The following is a 9,278-nucleotide window of genomic DNA, read 5'->3' as shown; positions in this document are numbered from 1 at the left end:
GGATACTTCACGGGATATGTTATTTTGCACAGCGCATTCTGGCAGAGGCAAAACGGGCCTAATATGTCACACCCAATGCAAACATGGGGAGATCCCAGTTCAACTGCCAGTTGTAGCCATGAAACTGTGGAGGAGCTTGCAAGACAGAGATGTGAGGCTGCAAGTTATGGTTTTGTGAGGGTCAGGTCAAGGCCCATGGTATATTGTCCCCAGCCAGCTCTTTTCTGAAGATGAGCATTTCCACACAACCCCTGCACATTCAAGAAATGTCCAATAAGTTTTGGTGTGAGACGTGAGCACTGGGTTTCTTCCCTCTGAAAATCACATTATCTGTGGAAAGATATTATTCTGGACATGGAGGCCTGGAAATCAACTGCTTTCAGGGAGTGTCCCTCACCATCTGGTCATACATCTGTCAAATCCACTCACAAACCCCTGCCCAGAGCCCTTCTTTGGGAAACTGTAGGATAGATTAGCACTCCTTTTTACTTTCCTATGCTGCTGTGATGTGAACACAAGGGAAAATTCAGACAGAAGGTGTATTTTGTTAGGTTTGAAGCAGGTAAGCGTGTTTTAAATGCACGCGGTTTAAATCTCCAGGGGAGGCTGAGCTAGAGGAGAAACCCTTGGCCACAGCTCAGCCATGCATTGGCTGCAGGAGCCCCAGGGAGCAGCGGGTGTGCTGTTCTTTCCCCCCTATTTTAAAGCCCTTTCGAGGCTTTTTTTTTTTTTTTTTTTCAAATTAGTATTTCCCTCCTGTGGTGACTGATGGACACATCTGAGCTTTTGAATATTTTCATTGATATTTATTTGTTTTCTTGGCATTTTTAAAATATTCTTTTTCTATTGGTTTTATCTGTGTGAATTTTAGATCATTTTTCTTTATTGCATTTGTGTTCTTGTTTGTTTGTTTGTTTCTTTGTTTTTAATTGTAGTACAATAAGGAAAGCAAACGAAAGTTATCTTCTGTTTGATTTTGTTCCTCAGGCCCAAATCCTGCAATGAATCCTCCTTCATCCAGACACCCAAGGATGTGCAAGTACAAAGCTCAGGATTGCTGGTATACATTTCACTTGTCATTCTCCAACAATTTTCTATACCTATGTACAGAAATACAGATATGTACGTACACAAATACATGAGCGGCTCCTGTAACATCCAGATAAATATAAAACCTTGAGAAGGCATTTAGATGTTTATGGCTAGATTCATAGTACATCATTGCTGGGATCCGGTGGCTATTGCTAAGTTTGGAGCCAAATTTAAACTCTTTTGGCAGTCACCAGGAGTGAATGTGGAGTTTAGATCAGCTACATTGTCTTTTGGAAGGGGACAAGGGTGCCTCAATCCTTCAACATGGACTATGCTGGGGTACAACATCATCAGGTTCCTAATTCTCTTCCATTCAGTAGAATGAATTGGAACCTTTGTCTTTAAAACATACCTTCATTTCACCAGAGGTTCAACCTGTTCTCACATCTCTGATCCACAGACAACATGGTGCAAAGAGACTCCTGAAACTTCTCCCACACCCCCCTCCCAAGAGAGTAATGGTCGGGAAAAGCCTCTATGAACGACTTAACCCCAAATTATTTCTATTTAGATTCACTTGTCAGACCTTCAGACATACAGTGCAGGCTCCCAGCCATGCTGGAAGTCTTATTTAAGTCAGCATTTACATCAGTAGCTGCACTGATGTAAATACTGAAGAACATTCACCTTGAAAATATTTCAATAATGATGCAAATTATTTCAATAATTTTATCGCTGCTGTTTGTGAGGGAAAGAACACAGGCAGCTCCTCCATGATGACCTCCCCTTTCTGAGGCCTTGGGTATGTGGATGGATTGCAATGGTCTTTGATGGACAACAAAGGCTCTTTTGTTCTATCAAAGCAACAGAGCCAATATGCCCCAAAGAAGTCAGCACCAAGAGCTCCACTCACCAGACCAAAAACGAAAGAATAAAGTGTGCAGCAATGCAAATCATCTTTCTTAGAGAATTAACCCTTTCCATCATCCCAACCCTTCTGCATTCCTACAGAAGGATCTTCCTGGCTGCCAGCATCTTTTCACTGTCATCCTATTGCTCTGGTTCAGACTGTCAACCCCAATCACTGTCAGAATTGCTGATAAGTATTACCGCTTCTTTATTCACCTCAGAAAATTGCAAAAGCCAACTCTCTTAAAACTAGTGTTGGGGGCCCAGAAGATCGATAGTGGTATGTCATGCACTGACATCCAGCTTTGTTTTTTTTTGAATCAGCCACATCGTTATAGTCAATAAGAACTGTTAGCCTCAAAAATATGTTACATGGTATCTCCAAAGGCAAGATTCCTCACTGAGAAAACCTAGTCTACACTAAGAAAATTTTCCTAGTAGGGTTAAATTTGATTTAAAAATCGATCCAGTTACAGTGGTACAATGTAAATAAAATTTAACCTTAAATAGATTTAGATGTAACTTCTACTGGTTTGATTTAATTCAAAACATTATCAACATCTAAGTAGCTTCACTTGCATTAAGAGTTGGCATTGGTGAAGGCAGATTAATTTTACATGGATTTAATTACCAAACTCAAGCAGATGTAGCCTTACTTTGAAGTGAGGCTGTAGGAGCAGAAGTTATCACAGTTTCTTGATTAGTACATGACCAGGCCCTTCTCCACAGACCCAGCAAGTGCTATTGCTCAAAGAGAGAAGAGAAGCTGTACTCTCCTCTTCCCTCCATCCTTTGGTAAGTCCAGTAATAGCAACATTCAACTTTTCCTGGCAGAGCTATACTTCAGCTAAAAGACAGGCACAGAGCTTTGTGTTAAAATGCCACAACATAGCTTTGTAGGATAAAATGTCTTGATTTCCCAGCCTGATGCCACAAGTATGAGGGCAAGTCAATGGAAGCCAGATAACTCTGAATTCTGAAAGGAAATACCTTTTACGCAACATGTAATCAGCCTGTGGAACTCATTGCCACAGGATGCTGTTGTGGCCAAGAGTTTAACAAAGAAATTCCCTAACAATTCATATCAGTGGGACCTTGCCAGCCCTCAAAATTTCTTGTAGACCACCATGTAGCTCTAGATCCATGTGGGGCTTTGCACCCCGGTCACAGTGCAGGGCAAGGCTGTGACCATGCATTACATCTAGGCTGTATGTAATATTGCTTGGGGCCTCTAGGAGAGCAAGGGTTGGTTTGATCCACAGACCAGATGCAGTCTTCTTGTCATACCAGTGTCTACATGTGGAACCACATGCTCTTTAAAGCAGTCCTCTTGCTACCCAGATTGGAAGAGCTGTTGGAGTACACCATGGTTCCCTTCCAGCCTGTGAGCTGAGACTCTTACTGTGTAGGCAGCACAAGAGGGATGGTGTGTGCTTGCACCACTCCCCATGATGACTAACACAGTGTCAGTTCTTAGCTGAACCAACTTAGGCTTTACAAAACCCTAACCCATAGAGCACTGGTGTGTGAAGCACCACCGGGAACAAGACTGGAGAACATGTGGAGGTACAGAGACAACTGTAGTATTGGCAACTGTATCAGTAAACACCGAAAACTGTTTTGGAAGGCGTATGGACCCTCCCCATCTGCCTACTCTGGAATTTCATGCATTCTCCCAGGGTCATCCAAAAGCCTTCAGAGGCTCTGGGCAGAGTGCCTGTATGTGCAGTTCTGCACACCATCTGAAACTATCCTTTCAGACTTAAGACCCAAGCTTCCTGACTTAAATCAGCATTGCAGTTCCTTCTGACCACTCTGCAACTGGCCTCTTTTTATAGGCAACACAATTCTTCCTTTCCTCATGTAAGTGTGGACCCTTGGCAGCTTAAAATGCCCTGGAGTGCTCAAAAGTCTAGCTTGGGTATAAACATTTAGCAAATTCCCCACAGGACAAAAGATGGCTGTAAACTGTCACTTACCCTAGGATTTCCTGGAAAAATCTACAAAGTTATTTTGGTTTTTAATCAGATCTGAAGTAGTGTTTCTAAAACAGTTCTTTTTGAAAATATGTGGTTTTCTAAGTTTCCTATATTGCTATAACAAGAACACTTGTCTTCAAAACCCATGTACATCTCTACTGTCCACTGATGCTTTACCTAGGTGGATAGACTACTCCTAATCAATGTCAGGAGTCCGAAAACCTGGGATCTGGAAAATCAAGTGGTATTCAATGACCAAATGAATGGTCAGGTGATAGTAATATTGCTGGTTGATACAAATGGGGGTCTTTGTACCTAACCCCAATGTCAGTCCCTGGTGGCAATTGGAATTTAGCCATGAACTTGGAGGGGGCAGGGAAGGGATTGCATTAACTTTATGCTGTGATGAACTGATGGTTTAAAACCACTGCTGTGAAGGCGCCTTATCTTGCTGGCTAAGAAAGCAGATGCAATTTCCTAGAAATTTTTAAGATGCTTCATGCCAGGAAGTGTAAGATCTCACAGCAGCTGTTTCAAAGATTAGTGTAAACAGGTTTCCCCTTGCATCGTCTATAGATGGCAAGGCCCTTTCACCATGTCACTGTATAGTGGGAACTTTACTGCATGATTCTAAATTGCAAATATTTACAAAATTACAAAATAATAGTCAAAAGCTCATTTTACCCTGTTCCCTACTTCGATGGGAGCCCTGCTGTTTCTTCCAGACAGTAAGTTGGCCTCTTGCCCAGACCATATATCTCTTATGACAGGCTCCTTAAGGGCCAAATCTAAATAGAAGCCAAAAGAAATATGTCTTACTAAGTGACACAAGGGTAACTTTCCGAGTCTGATTCTGAGCCCATTTTAACTGATTTTGCACGGATACAACTCTGCTGGCTTTAACTGCATTAATCCAGATTTGTACTGATGCAAGCAGAGAGCCCCAGTGCCTTTGACATTGGTACAAAAACAAATTTCTAAAAATGCTGAAGTTGCAACCAGTGACCTAGGCAGTATTTTAACAATTGCATTCACATCTGGCCTCTGGAAGATTTCTCCATTGTTTGTCTGCCTCGTTGTTAGCGGAGCCAAATCTCAGTGTTACCTTAGGTAAGGGGGGAACATTCATGGTCTCTTACACCGCACTGCTGCTAAGAGAGTTATACAAACAACTGATACCAGACCCACCAACTGATACAGAATAATCTTCTACAGCCTCAACTGAGCTTTCTAGCAGACTTTCAGGGCCAGACTGCCCCTGCTCCTGACACAGGTACCACAAGAACTGCACACTTTTTCCAAGAGTTCTGAGAAGGGTGGGGAAGGGCTTAGACAGGTGCTGCTGGTGCTGGGAGCAAGTAGAATTGTTTCAAGGAATGTCAAAGCTTCTGCCCTTTTCTGTGCCTCTGCTAGAGCTTGTTTAGAGCAAATGCTGCTCATCATTTTCTCCACCAGTACCCCAGCAATCCTTGGCAAAGAGAAGGACACCAGGGTAAACATTCAACCTACCATGAGGACTACAAGCACCTATGAAGCTTGAGGTTGGATTCATAGAGAAAATATTCCCCGTGACACACGTTTTCTTTTTTGTTTTTTTTTTTTTTTTTGTTCTTTATGCTTTTTATAAGGTGCATTTCTCATGTACCTTGAGATATGTGGCTTTGCCTTCTCAAATACTCTCACCCCTTAGAACTGGATTTTACTTCTACTTGATCTAATGTAGGTTTGCTCAGGGAAACTGTGCACTGTAACAACCTCCACATCTCTCTGCGTGAGTTTGGGCTCATCAGTGGGCACGGTCTGTCTCTTACTTGTTGCTGTTGGGCTGAATAGAACTGGGACATGCTGCAGCAGCAGCAACATTGGGCCCACAGTGCCATTGCCTAGCAAAATCCTACTGAAATCAATGGCACAATCAAAGTGCAACAGACTAGATGGTGACAGATGTTCTGTTGGGGAGGCACAAAATGGTGGCTGTGGAGTAGCGTGGTGAAGCCTGATGCCATACACTGATACCCGCATAACAGGATGTCAGTTTGCTTTCACTTCCTGAGCATACCCCACAGTTTGGTGAATAGATCTTTCCTCATCTCTGTTCTCCTTTTACCTCCCCCACCAAGTTTGCAGCAGTGTTCATCCCAGTCTTGTTTTAGGAAGGCACCCCGACTGGAGTCCTTTTGTGTTGAGAGGAGAGAGTGCAATTTAGCCGTCTGTTTCCTTTCATTCCTGAGGTTTTCCAGCTGCCCACTAAAACAATGCACTGATACACTCTGTGTGGACTTGAACCATGTCCAGAGCAAAGGGTTAGGTGGGGCCGGGAGATTCGGGGAGTGTTCTTTGTCCTGGAAAACGGAGCAGATACCGGCACGACACGGTCAGAAAGACAATGGTAGAGGAGCAGTCTGCTGATTCCCCAGCCCACACATGGTCCACACACCAGACTTCAGGGTCAAGCACCCAGCTCCTCACTGGGCAAGTGTCTGGAGTACCAAACTCATACATCTGAACACTGGGAGGAAAAACAAACTGAATTTCAAGGTGGACAGATGCTGCACTTTCACAGGTGTAAAGTAGACAAAGTATCACAAAGGGTGTAATATTTAGTTAGTTTTTCAGTTAAACTCTCTCCCTCTCTTTTTATCTTCCTTTCTTTTCACTGAGAGGCATAAAGTGAGTAATAAAAAATGCTAACAGCACAACTTCTTGATTTATACCGCCAGCAGATCTCAGGCAGAACTCCCTGTTGAGTTTGAAGGAACAGCCTGATTAAAAATTGATGCCACAATATGGTCTATCTTAGCAACAACACTTGCAAGTGAAATTCATCTAGGATATAAACCGTGACATTTAAAATGCCTGTTGGGTGAAACTTGACCAAAAAAATAAAAGTTGGTGTGCGTGGCTCTGGGGAATAAAGGCAATTGCCGTGCCACTTTATGGAATATTGTGTGTGAATCACTGAAGCTATTAAGTCTTCTGCTGCCTTTTTCCTGGCCTCGAGAGGTTAACTTCCCAGAGCCATTCACTGGGGTGGGAAATAAGAACCGTGTGCGTGTGCCACAGAGCTGTGTCTGGTCTGGGTATGCGGGTGATCCGGATTTTGTGTTGTTTGCCTGAGAGACCCACTGGAGAGAATAATGAGGGGGTTCAAAAGAAGAATATTCTTTCTGCCAGAAGTGGTCTTTTAACCAGGACTTTGCTTATTTGTTGGGGGAGATTACTCACAGGGTCACCTGACAAAAATGACTGGAAGTTATGAAAGAAAGGGCCTCCTGCCAACTATTTAAGAGAAAGAGGGAAAGAAATGGAGAAGAAATGAGAGAAAGAGCAGTGAGTTGGCTGCAGGGAAAGGGACATTTTGTGATTCAGAGAAAAAGCCAAGAACCAAGGCTGTAAAGGGAGAGAGAGGACCCTGAGCTCCTTAGAAGACTCTGTGCTATATTCTGGTGGCATTCAAGCATGAATTGAAAACTGACGCAAAGTAAAAAGGCACAGGCGCTTACACATGCCTTGTGGAGCCCTTACACATGCCTTGTGGAGCCCTTACACATGCCTTGTGGAGCCCTTACAGTAGAGGTGAAGCTCTAGGAAGAGGTGAGCATAAAGCACCAGAGTGACCGGGGGCTCGGAATTGCTTCTGGAGGTGTAGGGCAGCTGGTCCTCCCCATCCCACTTCCAAAGAGGGGCAGAGAGAGCCTGTGCTATGAAACCAAGACCAGGAAGCTTAGCCGAGTCGCTCACTGGTTCTTAGTTGCTCACTGTGCCCAAAGAGGTGCTTTGAGACTGATGAAAGGGAGGGTGCTTTTGAGATACCCCTGTAAATCCCAGCCTGGGCTGTTGTCACACCAGCAGGGACCTTCTGGGTCCAAGACAGGGCGGGGTCCCAGAGAACTTGGTCCTGAGCATGCCAACAAGGAAAGCTGTCGCAAGGCAGAAGCGATGCACCCACTGAGATCCAAGGCCAATGAAAATATACAGACCCAGCACAGTTCCCTGCAGCTTACATCACTTTGACAAAACATCTGCTCGCCTGGAATAAAATCCCTCCCCTATTCTAAGCAGATACTGTTCCCTCTGAAATAGCAATAGGAGCTGCTGCATCTGCTCACACCATGGCCAGGCCTCAGCCCCAGGAGGATGAGGCCTTAGCTAAATTAGGCTGAGCTGCCTGCTTTATCTTACACTCTCCTGTGAATAACTTTTCTTATTACACCTCTTCACACAAGCGCCAAACCCCAAGCAGGCAGGAAAGCTGTCCAAAATGCAGAAGAATTATGACAGAGGCTCGAGCATCATGGGGTTTTGTAAAGGTTACTCATTTAGTAAGAAAGTAAATGTGCAAATCAAACTCTCTGGCAGCATATGTGTGGTGATAATCATGCTGATTAAGTGTTTGAGCCTCAGGCTATGCTGGGAACGGCACTAGGACCTAGAAAATAACCATCCCATGCTCTTGGAAGACAGATGCAGGCTCTTCCTGTTCTGCTCTGTAAGTGATCCATCTCCTCTCACAGATCTGTTCATTTTGGATACAATTGCTCAAAATATGCATTACTTATGGTCATACAGATAAATACAAAGGGGACTAGCAGTTGCGCCGTTAACCCTTCTGATCCCCATTAGGCCTAGCCATACAATGAGGAAGCAAAAGATTCAGAGCCCAGTTTAACCTACAACTGACTTTGATAAAACCAAGTTACATTAGCTAAGGGTATTAACCTTAGGGAATATACTTTTTCTCTCTCTTCTCTAAATTTGGCAATGATCTTCATTACCATTTGCTAATGGGAAAGGTACTCATGGTGAAAGAAAGAAGCTGGTCAAACCAATGGCCTAGATTCACTTCCAGCCTTAAATTTGATATACCATTTTCATCTAATCAGTGCTTTACAAGGGTGTTAGTGAGTATCTGATGTTTAAGGTGTGGAGATAAATTTCCAGGGAGTTACAATGACACAGAAGTGGCAGGAGGAAAGAATCAGGACAGAGGAGATGCTCTTTACCTTGATCAACTGCTTTGGGACTTTTCTCCCCAGTCCTCCAGCATGAATTTCACAACTAAACCACTGAAATGATAAAAACAATAGCTATTTTGCAGAGGCACTACTGAACTACGCAGTCTTGGAGCTCTTCAGCAGGAACGGAAATGTGAGGAGTGACCATTAGCCATGTAGGAACATACCCATGCTGCACTCCTGCATTTGGCTGCAGTAATTTGGCTGCAGTAAATTGGTGCAGTTGGGCCAAACAAACTTGATTGAACTACCTGGCTTGCTTGATGAGCCAGTTCTGCACCAGGCTCCTAAACCAGCCAGTGTCCCTCTGGGACAGGCTGCAGTAGCCAAGGCACAGCTCTGG

The sequence above is a fragment of the Tyto alba genome, unplaced genomic scaffold (assembly GCF_018691265.1).
Source record: "Tyto alba isolate M040663 unplaced genomic scaffold, T.alba_DEE_v4.0 Super-Scaffold_38, whole genome shotgun sequence".
Lineage (NCBI taxonomy): Eukaryota > Metazoa > Chordata > Aves > Strigiformes > Tytonidae > Tyto > Tyto alba.
This window is presented reverse-complemented; position numbering follows the sequence as displayed.